This window comes from Alligator mississippiensis, chromosome 6 (assembly GCF_030867095.1).
Source record: "Alligator mississippiensis isolate rAllMis1 chromosome 6, rAllMis1, whole genome shotgun sequence".
NCBI lineage: Eukaryota > Metazoa > Chordata > Crocodylia > Alligatoridae > Alligator > Alligator mississippiensis.
The window spans coordinates 25,860,008-25,881,855 of NC_081829.1; the positions used below are offsets into that span (position 1 = coordinate 25,860,008).

At 42.7% G+C, this 21,848-nt stretch overlaps 1 protein-coding gene across 5 annotated transcripts in view; it reads right to left on the reverse strand.

Moving 5' to 3' along the window:
• The window catches only part of NDST2 (N-deacetylase and N-sulfotransferase 2), a 246,320-nt gene that overhangs the window by 91,036 nt on the left and 133,436 nt on the right, over positions 1–21,848 (reverse strand). Inside the window, exon 4 of one of the 5 annotated variants that reach the window (XM_059729731.1) lies at positions 2,899–2,961. The exons of the other annotated variants lie outside the window; for them this stretch is intronic. The gene's annotated coding sequence lies outside the window, so the exon portion shown is untranslated. The remainder of the gene's footprint in view (positions 1–2,898; positions 2,962–21,848) is intronic. 5 annotated transcript variants of the gene reach the window in all.

Sequence of the window (21,848 nt, forward strand, 5' to 3'; positions counted from 1 at the left end):
TACTTGCTCAGAATAACTCAGGGGACACTTCAGTGGTCTTGAAAAATATGGGACCTTGCTAGTGAGATTATGATAACCCCACAACATTCGTATCACAAGGCTAGCACCTCCTGTGAAATAGACAGAGAAAAAAAACTAGAGTTTGCTAGAGGTCTAATCAGGTCAACCAGGGAAAGGGTCAATAGATAACTATTTAACCGAACCAACTGGAAAGACAAAGGAAGAAACAGACAAAAGCTGGAAAAGGGTAAAATATATTAGAAGGGGACATGAATGGTCCCCATGTTTCTGATTTTTTTTGTGTGCCTTTTTGCTTCTCAACAGGTAGACCTAGTCTGATAGTAAAGAAGATTCTATTAGATACACAGGAAAGCATTAGATACACTGTGAACACTGCTGTAAAATAAAGTTTGCACTGTTTACTCACTTAGCTGATAACTATAGAGAGTTGTTGGGTTTGGGCTTCCCCCAGTAGAAGATGATTTAACCACAGTTAGCCAAAATACCCCTACTATTACAACTGGAAAAGTGGTGGAGCTTGTGCCAAGTATAAAGAAATCTTAGATCAGCAATGTGTTCCACTGCTTAATTAGTAAAGACAATTTAGATCTTGAAATGCTCTACTTCCCCACGCAGTCACAAAAGTTTTGCAATCACAAACCAGCTATACTCTGCAGTGCAGTATGATGACAGTTTTTGATTATTACATTAAAAAAACCTCACAAGTGATTTTTTTCTCTGCTTTGTAATTAGGTACAGTGATTAGGATGGCTAATTTTAACACTAGAGGTTTCCCTTCATCTTGAAATTTTGCTACCACCCAAAAAAATGGACCAATTCTAACCTTACTCTGCCTCATTGTCGTCAGAGTCAAAAAAAACCCCAAAACACAAAAAACCCAACAGTGTAGTAGTGGATGTTCATCTACCCAATGCCAGAATCATCACCACTGTAAACATTCCTCTTCCTACTATTGCTGCTCTGCCCATGATGTCACACAACTGTATGTACATGATATAACACTAATGACGTTGTTACTCCCTGCCTCACTGTAAACATACAATTTCCCATATGAAAGTAGTGCAAACTACATATGGAATTACACACAGACCAATTTAAGTTGGATACGATGTCTTATGGGTCGCTTGCCCATCCTCCTCCACTGCAAATTCTGAACAATTCATTCGGATGATGGTGCTGAAATTTGCAAAAGGAAGTGCTCTTTCCACATTTGCCATCCTTTAGAAATCCTTTACACATTGGCACAAAAAATTCCTGCCCCAATTCAAGTTCATTCAGTGCCTTTACTAATCCTTGTAGATTTTATTCATGCACAATTGACAGCAACACATATCAAAAGAGTCCACAAGCCCCAGGATTACAATCTGAAACCCACTGTGAAAATGTTATGTGCAGGTAGTAGCCTCTCTTCTTCTGCAGCCCTTTGTGGAATTAATGGAGGAGGTTAGTTTGATGCTGCCTTCCGCAGAGATTAAAATGCTTTCCTCAACCACCCCACTTTTTGTACACTGGAACTCAGAAGTACTAGCTGCCTGACAACCTACTCATTTTTCTCTTCTTACTTTTTCAGACCAATTTAATGGCATATACTGGATAAGAACAGCACTACTGGTCTATGCTCCCTTTGTTTCTTTGTAATTTTCAGTGCAGCTGAAACTGTAGAAATCTACTTATATGAAGCAATCTGAGAGACCCTTAGAGCTGAGAATGCTCATTAGGTCCTCTGATGAAAAGGCTCTTCATCCAGGCATCTCCAGCACAGACACAAGGGCAAATCACCTCTCCTGTAGCCAAGCAAAGAATCTAGGAACCTTTCAACTGGAATGTGACATGACTGTATTGCCTCCCTACTACAGCACGGCATGTAGGAACTTCTGACACTAAAATAGGACTGTCATTTTCAAAGTTTTATCTGAAAACATGCACGTGTCAAGGGCCTGAACTTCAGTGGGCTTTGAATCAGGAACTCAGAGAGGAATGGTGTAACTCTGCAATACCACAGTTCAGCACCCGGGCACAAACTCACCCCTTTTTACTATACCACTTAAATAAACCACAGAATGCTAACAGCATCCCTCTCCTTCCATCTCTAAGCAGATGCAGACAGGACTGAGAGAGAACACACAAGGCATTCTTTTCACCATAGGATTTCCTGTTAATTATTTTTATGACAACTCCTGACATTTCAGTCAAGGCTGGAGAATTAGTGTGCTGGGAGCTGCACAAAAACACAAACACAAATTGGTAGATATGCTTCCTGGAGAGGGTTCTCACAGCTGTTGGGCACAGTGCCACTTCAAGAGGCTCAGAAACTCTTGAGCTGGAATTTTTTTTTAAATTTCTAAGAACATGTTTAGTCCACATTCTTCCAGTTTTTTTTCTATCCAGTTCAAGTCTGAATTAATGGACACTGAACAACTGCCCAAAGTGTTGCCCAGAAGGCATGCAGGTCATAACTCTATTCAGGAATTAAAAAAAACACCCAACCCAAACCGAAACAAATATTTAGCAAAGAGTACACAACCTTCCTGTTTGGTGCCCGATGTCCACCTCCCCATCTCCTTTAGGAAGGGCACCAGAAATTCCCTACTTATGCAATTTAACTTCCACTCTCAGGCACACTGACAGCTCTGCTACTGAGGGCAACAATATAACACTGTGTCCTTTCCAAATCATTCTATGCAACTAAAAAGAGATGTTAAATAAGAGAGACTTTATTGGATCAATTCAAGTCCAACCTCCTTCCCTAACTTGGTCCCCTGCCTCTTACTTTGAGGAGAGAACATTGAAGAAATGGAATTGAGGGACATATTCTTTTCCCCCTCACTCAGATGTAGAGGTGTGTGCACAAAGTAAATCCAAAGACCTTATATTCACCTCCAGTGACACACTGCAGAATGGGAGCTGCTTGCTGGAGACTTCTCTCCCCCACACAACTTTCTGTTTTAAAATAAATAAGAGAGAAACATTGTTATAAAAGGTGCTCCGTTCTCCCTTTCCTAAAGTCACCTCTCAACAGTGTTTGTAAATATTTGCTTAGCAAGAGCACTTTCACTCTCCAGAAACAAAGTAATGATTACATTACAGTAACCACTTTATGAGGGCAGAATAAGGCATTGAAAACACCTAATTTGCACTGACTGGACAGCTATTGAGGCTGTATGGTACAGTTGCATTTCTGCACAGAACAGCATGAGACAGAGTAGGATGAGCTGAGAATGACAAATGCTAAAGAAACAAGAGGACAAATGCTAAAGATCTGTCTGGATGCAGAAAGAAAATACAAAAAAAGGGAGGAAAAATGTGGTGTGAGTTGAGAAACACTACAGTAATGCCAATGGGAGTTCTCATCTTCTGTCTAATAATACTTCTGCTATCTTTAACATGATCAATAAAGTGAACTATAAGTCTTTGCCCCCTTTGTTTTGGCTACATATAATTAAATTCAGTCAGGCTTCATTGGTATGACAAACTATACAGAGACCGTGAAAGCACAGGAAAGAATTAGATCATAATGTATGTACAGAAGCATGAATGATCAACCCAGGATTGGTGACACCCCTTGCCTCACCCAACTACCTATCCAGGTGTCATGCAGATGATAAAAATGTTGCTCTGTGAAGCTAATTTAAACAGAAGAAACTTCAGCACATATGGAACAGGTGGCAGGCAGCTTGCCTGTGAGAGTACTGGACGCAGTCACTAGAGCACAGATGGGGGCACTTGTAGTAGGACAGAAATACCAGGGTTATTTACTGCACCTGCTGGGCAGCCTCTAGAGGCAGAGCTTCCACTGCAGATCTGCATCAGTGGTGGAAGGAAGGCTGCTCTGCTGAAACACCCTGGAGCTCCAACAGGTGCTGATTTAGCAAGGCACAGCAACTCTGCCTTTTGAGCTGACCAGCCTGCACTGAGCAGGGGGTTGGACTAAATGACCTCCTGAAGTCCCTTCCAACCCTAATTTTCTATGATTCTAACTTCCCCGAGATGGGGAGTAACTTTAATTATTCTGTACCCAAATAGCAACCAAACAGAAAATATACTTGTGCTGTACTATAACTGAATAAACTGTCTTAGGATGGGAACTTCCTTCTGCATTCTCAGGCAGTAAACTCATGGAAAGAGTATGGGAGACTCCTCTATTTCACCGATGTTGTAAGATGGGCATCTTAAAGGCTTTAGTCTCAAGAACCCTTCTTTTCTCCTTGGCATGTTGGTATGCCCAAACTCCATCTCGCCTGCTGATTACTAATCCATACACACAAGGCCATTTTGCTAGGCTCTAGACATTAACCAGAAGACTACTGAGTACTATTAGGAATGCCCTATTCCTTTAGAGGTAAATAAACCATTTCCCTGGGCAAGTCAGATGGTCAGATCAGAGCAGGAGGTGAAACAATTAGATATGATAGCAAAATGATTACTGTTCAGTCCCAAAGGCTGGGCCATCAATGTCACTGCAAAGGAAACTGATTTTAAACCAATGAAAAGGAAACACTTTTCCATACAATGCCCAATTAACCCATGGAACTCACTGCCATAATATGTAACAGAGTCAAGAGCTTAATTATTAGTCACATGTCTACTGTAGCAACATATCTACTGCATGCTGGGACCTCTTTGTGCTAAGCACAGTACATGGATTCAGAAAAACAACAGACCCTGCCCCATACAGTACTAGATTAGACACGTATATGACTAACAAGGATATCAGACAATCAATCAGCTCAAATTTAGTTGAAAAGTATAACTTTGTGAGGGGTGAACATGGCCTGGATTTGGCATATCTATGAACCCCTGAATAGCGGGAGTTAGAAAGCTGCTGTCCTTGGAGGCAGATTAAGCCCTAACAGCCCACAGCAAGGGTGCCTGCATCTCACTCTGCAGTCTCTGGTGCAGGTTACAGTTCACAGCTCTTATCTGGTCTGGCAAGTTCTGCCTTCTATGTACACCATGTATTTTAAAAAGCTGATGGAGAAGAATCATTCCCAGGCTGCTGATGAATCCCAGAGGGCTTAACAGCAGACAAGGGCTGTTGCTATACAATAGATCACAGAAACAGAGAAGACATGCAGAGAAGAGTGTGGGCTGTGATTATAGTTTATATTCCAACTTTAAAAAATACAACTCTCCAGCATGTACAAAAGATGAAACAATATTATTCATTAACAGAGACAGTGGACTCCTTCCCTTAAACAGCCCCACTACCTCCCATGCATGCCAAATCTCTTCTCAGCCTTTCCCCTAAACAACTAGTAGATGTCTAGAGCTGGAAAGCAGGTATTTAATAGGAGTTTAAATGCAGAGAAGTAGAGAGAGGTCTTGCAAAAGTAGTCAGGGAGCCTGTACCATGCACAGAGCGTCACATCCAAGGGATGAAGGTGATTGTGGGAGAAGTTGACAAAGAGGTGAACAAAGCTGAAAAACATGAGCAGAAAAGGAGTGATGGGGCAATAAGAAGTTTACCAAGTTGAATAACTGGGAAGGGGTAAAGCTTTAAAAGGTATACCAAGAAATTTCAATTTGTCTTGGCTGTGAACGGATTAAAAGAAAAAGAGTGACATGATCAAATTTGAAAGCTATTTTACTCCTGGACTATGGCTGAAGCTGACCAAACCTGTGTCTTTCTGTGTAATTTACCACAAACAGCAGCAGCAGTAAGGCAGCAGTTCCTAAACTCTCAACATAAGAAACAGTAACTTATTTCCTCCCCTAATCCAGAGAGCTCACCGATATCATGCACAAATACGCAGTGCACAATTCTGCACGATGTTAGTTAACAAGTAAACTAATTTTAGGAGGCAACACATCTCTTCTGATGTTTATATTTAGTCTTTAAAAAATCAGTGGTAAAAGCAACAGAATCAAGAAAACTCTTTCATTTTGCAGAAACCTGACCGCAATGACTGCTTGAATCAGAAGGTCAAAGGTCAGCATGTGTATAGTATGGGTACTTAATAAGGAATGGACCTGTAGATTTGTATGTCCCAAGTTTGTTTGTTTTGTTTAACACTAATCATCCTGAAAGTCTCATTTTCTATATTACTTCAGAAGAGAGAAAAAACCTCAGTGCAGCAAATGCTGTGGGGAGTGTCTGTGACATAAGAGAGAATGGTAGAAGGTCCTGCCAAGGCATGGCTCCACCATTATGATGCAAAACAGCTTTCCTGAAATCCAGAAAGGTGCTTAGGTTTTTAAGTAGATACATCTTAATATTTACACTGATCAAATACAACAGACTCCACCTGTCTCAGACAGTATATTTCACAAAGGAGTCCAAGTTCAAGCTGCTGTTCCCAGCAGGATTTTATTCTGAGTCTGGACAAGCAATACAAATAAAACTAGATAGGCAGTAATTCTGGTTTATATAACCCTGTAGTAACAGAATCAGATAAACTAAGTGTAGTTTTGGTCCCCACAGCTTAAAGAGGATATAAAAAATAAACAGAAGGGCAGTAAAAATACACAAGGATTAGAGAATAAGCCTTAAGTGGTAGAATAAAAGAAGTTACTTTTATACAGTCTAAACAAGACCAGATCCACAGGGACATGATCACAGTCTTGAAATCCCTCTTAAGTAACACAATTGGCTTTTTTGTTATTTTTAATTAATTTGTGTAAAGAAACAAACAATACAAAATAAAGAAAGAAACATTACTTTCAGCTCACTAATCTTCCTGAAGGGTGTACGTGATTGCCAGAGTTACGCAATTTTACAACTCATCAATTCTGCACAAATACCAGACAGACATTAGGGGTATGCACGTGGGCAGGAGAAATTTACACAGAAAAACAGGAGGTGCATGGACAAGAGGAGGTTAGGGCAGAGGCTCAGAAGGGGGTTAGATGAAAAGAATAATTTTGAACATTTTTTTTCTATCCAAGCACATCTAGAAATGGGATGAATTGGTATAAGTGGTCCATATAGCAAAACCGATTTATTTTTTTTGGCTGCTGAGATGGAGGCAAATACTACTGCTTTGTTATGTGGACATAACTCTACTCCTTTCATCTGTGTACAATAATGCTCTTGGTGATCACAGAAAGCCTCAAGAGCCACAAAGTCCCTGTTGCAGAGCTAAATCCCACTTTACAGTTAAGTGCCCAAATCTTCAGCAGAGGTCTGGTTGCTGAAACAGTGTGCTACTTTATCTCATGCCCAACTCCTTCCTCAATCTGAGCAGGAAGATTGTCAAATGGTCTCAGCTTATGCATCAGGGCCTCCATTTTCTTTATTGCGGCACCAACGAATGCCAGAGGGTAAGGGTTTTATCTTGTGCAACTCCTCTGGTGTCCAATACACTTTGAATAAGATTCTTTTGTTGCAGCAAGCACAAACGGAGATCCACACAGGCACTATAAATGTAATGTAGTATGCTCTGTCATTGAGGTTCTTCTTAGAGTACTGATAATTCCCCCTCTCCCTCTGCTTCCACAAAGAACTCCAGACTAAAGGGGGTTATTCTTCATTAATAATGCCTATATAGTGGGCATAGGAATTTATGATGTGTTCCTAAGATTCCATTAGACCTGGGAGCATTGACCATCTTAGGGTGTCTGGGACAAATTGCTGTTACTGGAATTTGTGAGCATCTTAATTTAAAGGATTGCTATGCCACTAAAGGTGCCAGCTCACAGCGCTGCTCTAGCAATAGAAAAGAAAAAACACTCTTATTCTGTGTTTGTACAGCAACTCTCAATGGATCCTTGTCCATGTGTAGAATTCCAATGTGCAACAATAATACAAATAAATAGTAAAAAACCCCAAAACTAGCAAGAGACAAATTAGAAAATCTGCACGATGCCCCTCATCAGCGAGCTTTTCCAAGTTACAGGTTTACTATCATTCTGCAAGTCTGGGCTTTCTAAAAATCTACTTCTGCACTAAAGCAAGAATGAAACTGGCCAGGACAACTCAGCACCACTCTAAGCACCTTATTATTTTTCCTCAAAGAGGAAGAGTAGACTAGTGGTTCTCAACATTTTTAGGTGAAAGGCATGCTTTGTTAAACTCAAGGCACCCCTCTTAGCTTTTGCTTGTTTTTTGACTATAGAAAAAGAATAGAAAAATTCATCTGTTGAGAAGAACTCGGAAAGACCACAACAGGTTAGAATCCTTTTGACACTACCGCTTGCTATTTTAAATATCTGGGTTTATCTTGTGAATCACATAGGTCGGGGGTAGTCAACTGGGGGTACGCATACTTCCCGGGGTACCTGAGAAGGCTCTAAGGCAGGAGTGGACAAAATGCAGCTCGCAGGCTGGATGCAGCCTGCCAGGCCATTCTATATGGCCTGTGGGGCCCTAAACAACTTAGAAAATTAATAGTTATCTGCCCCCGGCTGCCTGTTACAGGGCCCTTGATGGCTTGGCAAAACTCAGTAAGTGGCCCTCCACCCGAAATAACTGCTCGCCCCTGCTCTTGGGGGTACATGTGGGTGGGCAGGGATGGAGTGCTGCAGCACAGGTACCACCCACCCAGCTGGATGCGAGGGAAGCTACCACCACTCTGCATTCAGCTGTGTACCCCCCTCCCTGCCCTGCATTTGGCCATATGCCTGCCCCCCTGCTCCGTGTTGGGCTGCTGGGGGTACACTGTTCCGCATCTGGCCGCCGTGGGTACACTGATCCAAAAAGGTTGAAAACCCCTGATGCAGGTGCTTGCACCTCAAGAATCCTGGCTGAGAATCACTGGAGTATACTTGATTCTCAGAGTGAATTGGGTGCCTTATTGCCTGTTCAATTTTATCCACATGGCTGCATACACCCACGCTGGAATCAACTTGATATCTATAACATAAAAGCATAACAATAGTTTTGCAGGAAGTAATGCAACAGTTGAGGGGAGGGAATCATTCATGATTGAAGCGTGTTAATTCTTAAGAATAAGAGCAACCAAGTCTGGGGTTTGGAACAGAATACAAAACATGGGTTGAAGCTCCATCACTGTAGCTGCCCAAGAAAGTTTTGGATAAGACTTGGATGAAGCAAAGCTTCTTTCAGGAGCTGAGCATGAAGATGCAAGAGGGAAGAAAGCAAAAGAGCAGCTTCTTGATGAAAGAAGGAAAGAGGAGTAGTAGGTAGCTTGGCAGAATCTCCTGGGCAAAAGGTGAGGATGGAACTAAGCAGCTGGGGCACATGTAAAAGCATGTTAACTGGAGTATTTTTTATCAGTTAAGTATACTTTAATACATATAATTCCTCTGCTATGCTTAATTCATGTGCATCCTGCAGAACTGGTTTAAGACGGGAAAAGGTTTATGACCCCCAGTGAAGCTGTTAAATGAATACTCATTTCTAATGAAGGAAGGTGAGAGACTCTTTTCACATACCTGGAGCTCATTTCTCATGCCTCCCCACCTTCTAAGCTGTGTTATTTGAGCTCAGTGAACTGAAAAAGCCTTCACAATAGAAGTTAAAGGAGGAATCGCCTGAGGAAGCAACCATATCAATTATATTATAATGCAGAGCAAGTGGCTCACTATGGTTCATTGCTCAGATAATGCACTATTTAGGATCTTACTGGTCCATACATGGTATCCTGTGGTTGGTGAACTGAAAAAGAGGGGAAAAAAAACACTTCTCTGAGCCTATTCATACCATGGCAGATCTGAGATACAGTCCTAGTCGGCTTATGAGGAAAGGCTGAGGGACTTGGGTCTCTTCAGCCTAAAAAAGAAAAGCTTGAAAGGGGACTTGGTAGCAGCTTACCTCTACATCAGGGGAATACATTAAGGGCTCGGTGAACACCTCTTCACCAGGGCACCCTTGGGGAAAACCAGGAGTAATGGCCACAAACTCCTGGAAGACTGTTTCAGGCTTAACAGTAGGAAAAATTTCTTCACAGTTAGGGTGTCCAGACTGTGGAATAAACTCCCTCCAGAGGTGGTGCAATCACCTACTCTGGAAATCTTCAAGAGGAGACTGGACGGTCACCTTTCTGGGGTCATCTGACCATGGCTGTTTTCCTGCCTGGTGCAGGGGGCTGGACCCAATGATCTTGCAAGGTCCCTTCTAGCCTCGCACTCTGTGAATGAATCTATGGCTATATTTGTATGCACCCAGGCTGCACTCACATCCTTGCTAGCCAGATTGCTCTTGAGGACCAATTCACAAAAATGTATAATGCAGGCGGCCAACATTAAAGCAATGACTGTATCTGTCATTGTCCTCCTTCAGCAACAAGAAGCAATTTGACAGGCAGCTAACTAAGTCTTCCTGTCCAAACAACTGCCATCAAGATGAAGGGGAACCCCCTCCCCCACAAAAAAACTCAGTTACCAGCCTCTGGTCAGCAAAACTACACAGCCTAACAAAGATCATGCCAACTTTATGATAAGAGAAGGGACAAGAGCAGAAAGCAAGAGGAGAGCTGAAAAAGCAATCAGGGCTCATGGTAGAAGTGATAGCTTTTATTAGACTAACAAGATTTTTACAAAAAAATGTCTTTAATTGCAAGCTTTAGGGCACAAACACCCTTCATCAGGCAGTGGAGAAAAGATTGTAAAAGTTCTGCTGAGTAGAAATGAAATTTCATATTTCATAGGATTTCACAGAGGAAGCAACAGATGGAAAGCTCCTCTGGGCAGGCAGTTCTTAGCTGGTAAGGAGTCTCTCAGCTGTCTCTAGAGAAAGGGTTGTCAACCAGGGGTACACATACCCCCAGGGGTACCTGGCAAGGCCCTAGGGGGTGCACATGGGTGGGCAGGGACAGAGCACTGCCACCCACCACCCTGCGCCGCCGCCTCCCAGGACCAGGGCCAGTGGTGGCTGCTGCCATCTATCCACCACCCAGTGCTGCTGTCGCTCTGCATCTAGCTGCGTGCTGCGCCACCCCAACCGTATCCGGCTGACAGGGGTACACTTATTAAATAAGATTGAAAACCCCCTGGTCTAGAGGAAAAAGCAATCAGGGCGCATGGTAGAGGTGATATATTTTATTAGACCCTGATTGTTTTTTCCTCTAAACCAATACTGCTACAACCTGGATACCTGACACATGGAAAATATCTAATTTTACCTAATTTTTTTAATTAAATCTTTATAATTTCCCAAGCAGGAAGCAACTGTGACCACCTGAAACCTGAGATACTGCTCCTGCCTTGGTTCAAGGTAATTTGCATCATAACAGAGCCTCACAAGACAGTTGAGAGACTCCTTAGCTGAGAGCCAAGAACTGCCTGCCCAAAGGAGCTTTCCATCTATTGCCTCCTCTGTGAAATCCTATGAAACATGAACTTTCATTTCTACCCGAGAACTTTTACAATCTTTTCTCCGATGCCTGATGAAGGGTGTTTGTGCCTGAAAGGTTACAGTTAAAGAATTTTGTTTTTGCAAAAATCTTCTTGGTCTAATAAAAGATCACCTCTACCATGAGCCCTGATTACTTTTTCCTCTAGACAAATATGGCTATAACCTGAATACCTAACAGAGGAGAGCTGAGGAAGAGGTACTAGATAACAGCCCAAAGCAGTTACCAGGGATTTTTCCTTGTTCTCTTTCTCTTCTTTATATATGTGTAAGGGAGACAGCTCCAGGAACCACTGAAAAACCTTTGGGGGCTCAAGCTCTCTTCTCTTTGATTTGTTTCAGCCTCTGTTCCAGCCAGAATCAAAGGCTGATCTCTTATGCAAAGGGAAGCAAAGCACTACAGACTTGGAGAAAGTGGCAGCTTCCTTTCTGCCACAGGGCCAAAGCATCTTGTCAGCACTGCTATAATGAAGGTGGTAGCATTGCAGTATTCTCTGAACATGGTTAATCCTTTTGCCTCACTCAGGCTGTTTAAACAACTCGGCTCCTGGCTTTCTCAGCACTACAGCTTCCATGACATCTACATTATCAGTATGTCACTGATGAACAAAGTCTGCTGGGGTGGACATCACCATCTCCTGGAGCAAAGAAGCTAAAAGTCCCCATTTTGACAAAGTGCTGATTCATCTCTCCATGCCGAGTCTCAAAGGCCACATCTACACTAGGAAAATAAGTATGTTTTATCATTTCAGCTAACCCAGTCCTCTGATATTAAAGATAAACAATAAAAATAATGATTAATTTTGCAGAAGACCCAACTTGAAAATACTGTAGGAGCTGGGCTTCCTCAGGTCAATGTCACAAAGTGAACTTAATGCCATCACCTCTGAAGTGGCACACTTGCCAATCTATTTACAGTGAAGCAGAATGCAAACACTGGGAATTTTGAGAGCTGGAAATTTCTTTCTATCTTCCATGACACCCCCTTAAGCATAACTGGTTTGGCCTACACGATCCCCATTCTCAGCATTTTTCATTTATCATTACCAATATTTGATATGGACTGTATTGCTTATACAAACTCCTCACACTCCCTTTTAGTGTTACCTTTTATGAGAAAGTGAAGCACACTCTGCCTTCCAGAGGAGATTCCTCCAGTGTCTGAGAGGGCAGGAACTATATACAACTCTTTACTTAAGCCCATGGAGAAGCCTGCTACATGAATTGATGATCCTTGACTTACCATTTTGTAAAAAGGACTCTTTAATTAAACATCATGGTGTTCATTTGTATAAAGGGTTCTCTTATGCAAAACATAAGAGTACCCTGTACTCAAACAAAAGCAAGGTACAAAATACACTACAGAACCAAGTTCAGCCTGAGTGTAAAAGGTTATCACCTCCACTGAAGGCAATGAAGTGGCAGCTAGTTCTACCACCACCAGAGTTCAAAGCAACTGTAAGCAATGCAAGTAATCAGAGCTAGGCAGTACAGTAGAATAAAGACTTCTAAACAGATTACCCATGCTGTAACAATCTTCAGATCCTATGTATGAAGCATAGGTCCTTTGGTTTTCACTTATGCTTCCAAGTCTACCATTCAGCTATATAAAGCCCACCTCCACCTTGCAAGCTGCTGCCTGAATGCTCCCTGCGGGTACTGTTACCTCACCCTTTGCTAGTTCAGCATGCTCAAGACCTCAACAGTCAGTTTCTTCTTCCCCTGGAGGCTCTCAGTTGCTACCAAGCTTGGCCTGGTATGTTGCTAGTCATTACCAAGCTGTGTTGTGCCACCAGCAGAAAACATTAAAGGAAAGTTCTAGTTTCATCTACAACTATTTGGGAGAAAATCCAAGTCACCTATTAAACTCAGTTTCCCTCTTTTAAGCTGACAGAGAACCTCAGCACTCAAATCCATCTAAACCAAACATACCTCTTTTAGCTGCCTGGTTCCCCAGACTTTCTCATACTGCAGAATATTACGTAGGACTGAGGTCCTTACTTGAACTACTCTACTCAGCCAATCCACACTTTCCACGAAGCAGCTATAGAGCTTGGTTACACAAAAATGTATCACATGAAGAGATGAACATAAATTCCCTTTAATGTTGTGGGTGCAAGTGCTTGGCTGAATCTCCTTATTTTATATTATGTTGTTTATTTTTGCTTCATGGACTTTGGAGTCCGACAACTGGCTTGTGGTTGAATTTACAAGAAACCAATCCCCCTAAAAAGTATACATGTATCAGCTACTCAGGGAACAGGTAACTTGACAAATGCTTTCAGTTTAGCTAGGCAAAAAGCCTCTGGAAATCAAAAGGTCACGTCAGTACTGACTCACTTCCAACCCCAGGCCAGGAAATAAGCTCTACCCACTGACTCATGCTAGACCTGCAATTATGCATAAACAGGTCAGGAGCAGGCCCAAGCAGCTATAAGTGCCCCACTCCTATGCCACACACAGGTTCTCAGAGATGCCTCAGTACAGGCGAGTAGGCAGGGGGTTTCCTGGGGTCAGGAGACAAACAATAGAGAGACACGGTCAAACAGCCTGGGTCACAGCCAGCAAGAAGCATTCATACGTGAAGACTGACTGGTGCACTGAAAACAGCTCTGTGGATCACTGAGAACCACAGATCCAGCAAGGCACTAATACAATAACTCAGGGGTTTTCCACCTTTTTTAGTAAGTGTAGCCCCAGTGGCTGGACACAGAGCGAGGGGGCGGGAATGGCACACGGTGGGATCTGGAGCTGGGTAGCACCTGTGCCCTCACCCCGCCAGCACCCTGCTCCTGGGATGCGGCGGTGGTGTGGGGTGGTAGGTGGCAGCGTTCCATCCCCACCCACCTGCACATACCCTTTAGGGCCTTCCCAAGTACCTCCCCCGGTTGACAACCCCTGTTATAACTCTATATAAGGCCACTGGCACTTTGCTTTGAACAGTACACTTGGAAGAAGAAACAGTACCCAGAACCCCGCAGCATTTTCAGGCCACACTAACTGAGTAAGCAATTTCTTGTATTCTAATTCACTTTAATGAAACTCTCTGCTTCTCTCCTCAGGTTCTCCTCAGCCTCTGAGCACTGTGACTGCTTAGTCTCCCCCATTTCACCCTCTTGTCTCATTGTAATTTTATTTCATTGAATCAGTGATTAAATTCCATGTGCTTCCACACAAACATCCTGCCCCTTCGGCAAGGAGCTGGACCAGATGATCTTGCAAGGTCCCTTCCAACCCTATTGTCTATGAAATCTATGAAATTTGAAATTTCTGGTTTAACTGAAACATTAGCAAAGATTCCCTTAGCTTTCCAAGAGATCGACTGCAAATGCAACCTTATGTGAGCATAATTTTCTTACTTATGTTTTTAAGAGCCATCTAGCCAGCTGGAGGGTAGGGTTTGTTTTTTGGGTTTTTTTATGGAGTCACTATATGAAAAACCTTTAGTCTCATTGTAGACTGGGCCAAAGCCATGACTTAGCATGCCCTTGTGAGACAGCAATAGTCTTTCACCATTGGAGAAAGAAAAATACATCTTAGAAAGCACAGGGAGAGTGAATTTTCATTTCACAGTAGAAAATTATAAAATTGCATTTCAGTGGATGATATACAGGAGGGCTCAACGAACAAGACTTTGTCTCTTTTGTCAAAAATGATTCACATTTCCATTTTAAGGCAGGCTAAATAATTACTGCCCAAAGAAACGAATCTGTATCTAGAGCCACAGAGAAGGCTTCCATACTAGAAGCCAAATGAGGCCCAAATCCAATGCCAAAGGAGGCAATGCAAGTTTTTTTCTAACTTCAGGCTTGACCGTTCTGCACAACTATATGCCTATATGTAAGCATGTAAAAAAACATGATGGTGTGTGTAGTTGTAACAGCTTTATTGGCATGAGTCTAGGTTCCAAAGCAAGTTTAGCATATAAGTTTTTAAAACACATCTTTATTCTTCTTGAGTTCCAACATAAGCCACTCATCTCTACAAGATCTGAGAATCCAGGTAACATTTATTTCTTTTTGGCCTGCTTTATAAAAAGAGAAAAGATATGGAAAGCCAATGACCAGCCTGGTTTCTTTCAGTTAAGCCTCCCCCTGCTTGAATTAAGTGAATGGGCTAACTGAAACTAAAGGTTCACTTCCCAACTACATTAGTCTATTTATTTATGTTTCTTAAAAGTACATGTTCCTTTTGTTTGAACAAATTTATAGAGATAGTGGCAAGAAAATCTCCCATAAAAATGACTCCTCTTAAATCAATATAGATAAAAACAGCAGTCTCACCTCATATAGTACAATGAAAACTGCCTTTCCCCAACCCCATCCATCAGCTCACCTCTGGAAAACTTACAAATTTTGTATCATGCCTAGGAGATGAAAAAGTCCAGACCCTGATGGCCTGCAGAAGGAAGGTAGTTCCAAAGTCTAAGATCCTTCCTGGAAAACCCTTTGTCATCAACTCCATTTAAAACAAGGGTAGTGCTGTCTTAAGCATCCTCTTCCTTATTGAAAATGTAGCAGCAACAAAGGGAGAGAAGGGAGGTAATTTTTCAAGTATCCAGAAATCAAGCCACTCCACACACTATCAGTTAAAACCAACACCCTAAGTCTATCTAAGTCTACCCTAAACCAGTACCCAGGACTGACTACTGGGCAATGATGTGACAGGTTCAGAATGATACGCAGCAATGAATACATGGCTAGCTTCAGTCTCCAAACAGAAAGTGCATTGCAAGTAACCTAATTTCTAAATTGGCAAGGATGCAAGAACTATAACAAGGACTTCAACTAAATGAGAAGGACACATATGCACTTCTCTTTTAAAAGCAAACACTTTCCATCGGTTCCTTGATCCAGGAACAAAGAACTGATTTACCAAGCCAGACTAATGGACCACCTGACCTCAGTATCCTATTTGACAATGGTCTCACCAAGCTGCTTAATAGGAAGGTGGCAAGAAACCATTATCAAACAACATGCCTATATGGAAATAGTGTTCCTAATGCCAAACAATTAGTGGTCAGTTTATGCTCCCAAGCATGGCAGTTTACATTCAATCCTACCAGATAACCCTTGAGGTCCATTCCAGAGCTTTAATTCTAGGGTCTCTTTAATCTGACTGTAACTTGTAATGGTCAGAGATCAAGAAAAGACTCTCAGATTGTGACATAACAAAGAGCAGGCAGTGTTTGTAGGGTATGTACACAAGTGCATGTTTCCCAACTGGTAGGCACTGCTATAAATCTTCTCCCTCTCTCCAAAGTACTTCTCCCAACACTGGCTTTGTTGGGGCTAGGAATTAGCCACCTAGCTCTCATTCAGGCCCAAGTGTGGATCAGGCTTGGAAATGCCAACAGTACCAAGAGTATTGGTATAATAAAATACTATTTACTCTTATAGAGTATGTTTCACCCACAGATGACACAGCACCTTGCTGAAAGACAGTACGTATTACTACCCCCATTGTACAAATGGGGAAACTTAGCAGGTATTAAAGGCCTTACCCAATGTCATTCAGGGAGCGACTGTCAGTCAGGAACAAAAGGTACATCCAGGAACTCCCAAATCCAGGACCACGTGGCCTGGGCACAGCACCACACTGGCTCCTTCCAAAGGTGGTAGAGCCAGGGTGTTTTCTTCTGCCTATTCAAAACATTAATTTGTTTTCTCCTTCCCAGAGAGCAAGTTCTGGACTATGTAAGCATACTTTTTACAGGGATGCTAATACATCTTGAGGTTGGAGTTTTGATTCTCTCAACATTTTGGCCTCCTGTTTTAACCTTTTGCCAGCAAAAATAAGACAGAATATTAAATACAGGGCACACTGATGTTTAAGTTTCCCAGAGGGAAAAGGCAGTCAACATAATGCACACTTTGTCTGTAATAAACCCCTTTCATTTAGCTCCTTCTCGCCAATACCAAAGCCAACCTTAAAATCAGTAATATATTCCTATTTTCTGCAGCAAGCCCCACTCTACATCCCTGAATTGAGCAAAACATTTTTCAGCAAGCAACAGCAAAATTAAAAGATCTTAACCACACAGGTACAACCCTACTAATAAAACTCCCTGGAGCCTTTCCTTTTCTGATAAAATACTAGGTAACAAACAGTTTTCTGCCTTTCTTCCTTCCTCCCTCCCTGGTCTCTCTCAGCTGGGCCCATGCTAATAAGCTACACATTAATGGGATGACTATGCCATGGTACTGGCAGATGGTCCTATGCTCCAGCTACATTCTTCCGTTCCCTCCCTCCCTCCCAGAAGTCCTAATCTATACACAGTGTAATCTCCACAAAAACATATGCTTCCCTGACAGAAAGCTTCCCTTCTAATTTTTCTGTCCTCTAGAGGACTGACCCTGAAAACTCAGGGGCATAAGACAATGACTCTCCTTCCATGTACAGTCCCTGGTGCCTCCAACCCCCTCTCACCAGTCCCTGCCAAATGCCTTCCAGAAAGCTCCAAATCCATGCTAGTCCACCCTCCCTCAGCTCCACTGTAAATATCCTAGCTCATTTCACATAGGACAATAAAAATATAGGGCAATATATAACTGGTGTTTCTTCCCCACTCTACTTCACCACTCAGGTTTATTTATGGATTCGTCTAACGGCCTGCATGCCGTGTTTTCAACTTAGAAACCATAGAGTATGATTTATTATGTTGGTTACCAGTAAATCTATCGTGCAACACTTCCATTTAAATGCTGAGTGAGTCAGTCACTAATTGGGTATCTCATATATCTTAAAAGAATCTATTTGTATCATCTGCTGGCTCCCTTTCCTTCTCCCCTCTCAATTTAATCAGATTATGGTGATTGATGAATTAATTAGTGTGGTCATCATATCCTCAGAGCATAGCAGCTTCTAAGATGGAAAGTTTCAAGGAGGGAAAGCAAGTGGCACACACATGTATGCGCACACACGCATAATATGACCAAGGGGCTATTGAATAAATTAATACTATTAGCCAAACAGTTCCAGCAAGGGGCTTGAGTAAAGGTTATTTCTAAACAGGCAGAACCACCTTGGCTGGCTCTCCAGAAACTCCTCAGGGAAACCAAGAGGATGATGAGCACAGCCAGGGAGTTGTAATGTAAAGGGTCATTTTCTCTTTCTAAATTGATTCTGAGACTTCTGCAAATTATTTTCTGTGCCAAGAGAAGAGAGAACATTATCCTCTCAATATCATTTCTGCGTCAAAATCTCAGCAATACTGAACAGCACTTCTCTACTCCAAATGGGGAGAAGTACAAACGAAAAGGGACTGAGGATCCCTTGACCCTTTGCCTCAGCCTCTTCTGCCTCTGGACAAAGCTTTCTTCTTACTTTTATCATGTTCAACAACAACTTAAACTATTCCCTTTGTAGCATGAAACCTAGTCTAGCCTTAGCAACTAGAAAACTAGCCAGTGCTTTATCAAAGGTCAAAGAGCAACAAGCATGCCCCTACTCCAGAATGAATCTCTAAGAAGTAGGTCAAATAGAGACAAGAACAAACATAAAAGGAGAGGATGGAGCCATGCATATATCTACTAGTAAGTAAAGCATGACAGTATTTTGCACTTTAGTAGCTTCCTCTGTCCACAGAAATGTTTAATCAAAAATTATACAGGCTTACATGAAGAAGGGAAGTGATATAGTGGGAACATGTCACTCACCCATGAAAAGGAACAGCTGCTGAAAATCATGCAGCGACACTAGCCAGAAGCTGAGACTGTCCACCACAGAGTAAACCAGAATGAACTATACTGCCATGAGCTGCACCCCTACTGGACATTTTCAACTACTGTGTACACCAGCAAGATGAGAAGGAAGTACAGTAAAATCCTTGATATCTGGCACGACTGGGGAGTGGGGGGTGCCGGTAATGTAAAAATGCCAGTTAACTGAGGGCACAGGGTTTCTGCCTAGAGGCTGAGTGGGGGTGGCGGGTGGCAGCAGCCAAATGCAGAGCGATAGGCAGTGCAGTGTGGTGGGTGGCAGCGGCAGTGGCCATGTGCGAGCTTTCCTCCCCGGCCCCTCCGCACCAATCAGCTGGCCAGAACTTCCAGTTACTAGAGTGTGCTGGTTAGTAAAACCCTGGATAACAGGGTTTTTAATGTAGTGTAACTTTATTTAAGATGCAGGACTCCAAGAAGGAATCCACTGTCTACAGTGGATTTTTGCTTCATGGATTTTATACTAGCTTTATACTTGCTATGTATGTCTGAACAGCACTGAACAGGATGTCAAAACAGATCCTAAGGGCTTCTCCATGTGAATAACTTGGGATTCATTTTCAACAAGAAGACCTTTCATATCTTGGGAAGATAGTTGGCTAGATAAATATGCAGAGCTAAGATATTTGCGAGAGGCAAAAGTGATTTGCAGTTTTCAGGGTAACAGACTTTCAGAAACTAGGGGTTCTGAGTAATGTACAATTAAAGCAAACAATTATACCAGTGGTTCTCAAGCAGGGTATCGCAAGGGCCCCTTAAAGAGTTGTCATAATGCAGGTGCTGTCACTGTGGTAACAGCCAGGTAAAAAATCCCTAGCTGTAGGGCGGTGGCACACGCGCACACTCCTGCATTAGGACTCTCTGATAACCCTAAAGCAGAGAGAATTTCTGGCTCGGACTGTAGCCCTTCATATCTGGTCCCCAGCCCCCTCTATTCCTCCAGAAACAGAGGCATGTGGGTGGGACCACAAACCTGTTACCATGTGCCAACACCCTTCCCAGGCTGACTGTGCAGCAGACACACAGGTCAGTTTTACCTGGAGGCGGTAACACATAATTGAGAAGCACTGAGGTAGGCTGAAGCAGCAGTGGTAGTGGTTCTCAACCAGGGATGCTGGCACATTCAAAAAAATGGTGGAGGGTGCCTTGACTCTAAAAAGGCTGAGAACCACTGGATTATGCAGATATCACTCTGCATGTCTGCAAATGGTAGTTGCTTCTTTTTCAGTCTCAGTGTGAGGTGCAAAAGGAATTGTTTCTGTGGTTTCAAACAAACTAGAGCAGTTGGGGCCCAACCTTCTGGCCCAGTGGGCCAGATGAGTGTCATGGGGTTACAGCCCACAGGATAGATCCTGTGTGGGGACAGCTTGGTGGTCAGTCCCCAAGCGTGACACTGGGCATCCAGATTTGGCCACAAAGTAACCCTACATGCCGGCCTGATCTAACATGCAGGGTCATGTCATCCAGCTTGCAGGTCTCCCCACAGGTCCAGAAATTAAGCTTTTAATAAATTAATAAATTACTGGAGCTGGCAGTAATCTTTAAAAGAATCCTCTCTTGGTGCTGGGCAGCAGCACAATGTTGGGGGGTAAAAACAGGCCCTGCAGAAATGTTTTGGACTTCACTTTGCCTCCAGTTGGTGGAGCTTCATCTGTGACCTACTGCAGCACACAGCAGAGATAAACAATCTTTGTAGGAAATATGAGTATAGGACATCTCAGACTCCTGGCCACATTTCACCCAGCTGCAAACAGAGGGAGCTTAGTCAATGTGAACCATGCACAGCTGAGGAAAGCTGAAGGTAGAAGCTGGCCCCTGGCTGGCCCTGAGTTGCTGATTCCCTGCCCACACAGCTGGTTTTAATTACATTGGTTGGGTTCACTGCTGTCAGGCAGTTTACAATCCTCATTCGGATGTACCATAAAACAACCGTTCAAGGGGAAAGTTAATCCATCACAATGAAATTCTCTCTCAAACTGGGCAACCCTTTCCCCAGCCCTTATTTGAGTAAAAATAAGTTACTCTGGCTTGATTGCCCCGACCCTCCTTTGACCTCAAGCAGAAGTTCGCAGATACATGATGCAAAGCGCTTAGAAGTCACTGCACTGTGAAGCAGACCAAGCAAAGGGTGGTTAAGCCTTTGCTGTCAAACAGATATTGCAAAGCAAGGCTTGCTGACAGCTGAACATGCTAAGAGGAGCATATTTACATGCTGCATCAAGCTTCCAACCATTATTGCTATATATCCTCCTTACTGCTGAAGCATCAGGGAAGTGCCAGATTCCAGTACCAATGGGTTATTTGACAAAAAAGGTTACTGGTGAAAGTGTTAAATTCAGATCTCCATATTACTAGGAAATGACTCTTCCATTAAATTTCACTTTCCATAATCTCATGTCAAATATGATTCTTTCTGCCATCTCCCAGTATTTGTGTGTGAGGTGACAGTTCCATAACCTAGGCAACGAGAGAGGATGAACAATGAGATCTCTGTGGAGCCTTAGAGCCTGTGATAGATTTAGAAGCTATATAATACTGCAGTATAGAAATAATGCACAATTCCTATCAAGTGGAAATTATAGCTTGCAGTTACATGGGAGTTATCTGCTGTCCCCTGGCTACTGCGGGTAGGAGAAAACTGAATAATGCCCATAAGTTTGGTGGTAAAGGAAGCGGAGTGCAAGGCAGAAAGGAAAAGCAATTTTAGGGACTTGGCCCAAGGACAGCAAGTCTGGTTTATCCCAGCTTCCAGAGGTCAACTAGATACCTCAGTAATCAAAGCGCCACAAAACAACAGAAGTCACTGCAGCAAGTACCATGAAAATGAGAGAGCTGGGAGGTAGCTAATGTCTTCCTTA